At 58.6% G+C, this 2,500-nt stretch overlaps 1 non-coding gene across 1 annotated transcript in view; it reads left to right on the top strand.

The window, feature by feature from the left end:
• Nucleotides 1-1,691: 1,691 nt before the first annotated feature.
• The window catches only part of LOC124733948, a 1,909-nt gene continuing 1,100 nt past the window's right edge, over nucleotides 1,692-2,500 (top strand). The window contains exon 1 of the ribosomal RNA XR_007009224.1: nucleotides 1,692-2,500. This exon is cut by the window's right edge and continues 1,100 nt beyond it. This is a non-coding gene — a ribosomal RNA (small subunit ribosomal RNA).

Genomic DNA, 2,500 nt, shown 5'->3' on the forward strand with positions numbered 1-2,500 from the left:
CCTGTGTATCGCTTCATGTTAAACACCTTGCAAGTCTTGCTCACTTTCCACATGCTCCTGCTGTACACTGTAATGTGGATGGCAGCAGGACGTACATGCCGCCCCTCCCCACGTCCCCACCTTGCCCCCTGCCTTCGCAAGCTGGTTGGTGAGAAGTTTGCATGTTCAATGCCCTTCGCATGCGACGTACTCAGGCTACGTTGTGGTGCGGCCTGTGTCAACTGTCCGCTGATGTCGTACGCGTGAACCACAATCTGTACTGCACATTCGTCCTTATGTACTGAATGATACATCGTGGCACATGTGTGACCGCACAACGACTGCGCCCAAAAACGGCGGACCATACAGTGCAAATATTGTGCACGCAGCTACGTGTCGTCTCCCTATGAGAGCTGGATTGCAGTGTGGTACGCCATAGAGACGTGTGGGAGGAACGGACGCCGTGGATGGCGATCAGCATGAGCTGTCTGTTGATGTATTCGGACCTAGTCGTCTCTCCTCACACACCGTGATGGCATGGTGCACCGCGTTCCATATCTGCGACATGCTACAGAGGCCGGTTGACAGTCGTTCGAGCAATGGACATCGCATACGTACGGGGGCCACCTTCCACGTATTGTCTAGGCGTGCACATTTTGTTGCGTGTATGTGGGCAGACGTAGTGTGGCGTGACACCTGACACAGGCATGCAATAATCGTTGAAGTTGCAAATGGCGATGGACGCCTGCGTTTTCTGGTGAAGTTACGCAAATGAACAAATGGTAACCTGTTGTGGTGCGGTTGTTCTCGCTAGGGGTGAATCGGTGATGGCGACGATAGGTTGAGGTACTAACCGGTTGTTCCAGCGATACCCACCATGCCGACGAAACTGAACGGCATCTGGGTGTGAAGCGATACGCGGCGGTGGCTGGGTGGGACCGTCCCCGGCCGGTGAGGGGGCGCCTCCCGGCGTGCTGGCCGCGCGGTGCGTGGGCGCACGCGCTACAGCCGGCTGGTGGGGGCGGCCAGTGGCAGGCGCGCCGGCCGACGGACGCGGCAGGCGTCGCAGCTGCGCGCCGGCGCACCCTGCGCGCGGCGCCGTGCGGCCAAAGTAGGTCCTCGCGGGCCCGGTGCGAAGCGCGGTGGACATCTTCAGTGTGCTGGTCCGATTGAGGACTGTGTGCGTTGAGGATGCGCCGCCGCCCGGCGCTCGGCGCCGCGACGCCGTCTGCTGCTCGGTCGCCCCAGCGGTTCTCGCTGGTGGTTTGTATCGCAGCTGTGCGGATGTGTTGGCGCGTGCGCTGTGCTGGGAGAGTTCGCTTCGGCACCCAAGTGGGGCTTTTGTCCTTCTGTGGCGCTGGCGTTGGAGCTGCCGGTCACCGTAGGTGGCGCGTGTTGTCTCCCGCCGGCAATGCCACGACAGCACGCTCCCGGGCCTCTGTCGGCAGCGGCAAGCTCAGTTGGGAGCACGGGTGGTCGCACCGAAAGCGTCTACTCGCCTAACTCCGGGCGATTGCGCCTCTCTCGAACCCGACCAAGTACTTGGGACGGCGCTGCGCGCCGCCGGGACCTGAGAGGGTTTCGAGGTGTATTGTGCAGGGGAGCTCAGCCTCCTCCTGTTTGCAGAATGATTGAGCGGACGCTTGCGTGTTCGCGCGGGCCCCCGGGACACACTCCCGGGCGGCCGGCTGCTCAGCTCTAGTTGACGCAGCTCCCTGGTTGATCCTGCCAGTAGTCATATGCTTGTCTCAAAGATTAAGCCATGCATGTCTCAGTACAAGCCGCATTAAGGTGAAACCGCGAATGGCTCATTAAATCAGTTATGGTTCCTTAGATCGTACCCACGTTACTTGGATAACTGTGGTAATTCTAGAGCTAATACATGCAAACAGAGTCCCGACCAGAGATGGAAGGGACGCTTTTATTAGATCAAAACCAATCGGTCGGCTCGTCCGGTCCGTTTGCCTTGGTGACTCTGAATAACTTTGGGCTGATCGCACGGTCCTCGTACCGGCGACGCATCTTTCAAATGTCTGCCTTATCAACTGTCGATGGTAGGTTCTGCGCCTACCATGGTTGTAACGGGTAACGGGGAATCAGGGTTCGATTCCGGAGAGGGAGCCTGAGAAACGGCTACCACATCCAAGGAAGGCAGCAGGCGCGCAAATTACCCACTCCCGGCACGGGGAGGTAGTGACGAAAAATAACGATACGGGACTCATCCGAGGCCCCGTAATCGGAATGAGTACACTTTAAATCCTTTAACGAGTATCTATTGGAGGGCAAGTCTGGTGCCAGCAGCCGCGGTAATTCCAGCTCCAATAGCGTATATTAAAGTTGTTGCGGTTAAAAAGCTCGTAGTTGGATTTGTGTCCCACGCTGTTGGTTCACCGCCCGTCGGTGTTTAACTGGCATGTATCGTGGGACGTCCTGCCGGTGGGGCGAGCTGAAGGCGTGCGACCGCCTCGTGCGTGCTCGTGCGTCCCGAGGCGGACCCCGTTGAAATCCTACCAGGGTGCTC

This window comes from Schistocerca piceifrons, unplaced genomic scaffold (genome assembly GCF_021461385.2).
Source record: "Schistocerca piceifrons isolate TAMUIC-IGC-003096 unplaced genomic scaffold, iqSchPice1.1 HiC_scaffold_1416, whole genome shotgun sequence".
Taxonomy (NCBI): Eukaryota; Metazoa; Arthropoda; class Insecta; order Orthoptera; family Acrididae; genus Schistocerca; species Schistocerca piceifrons.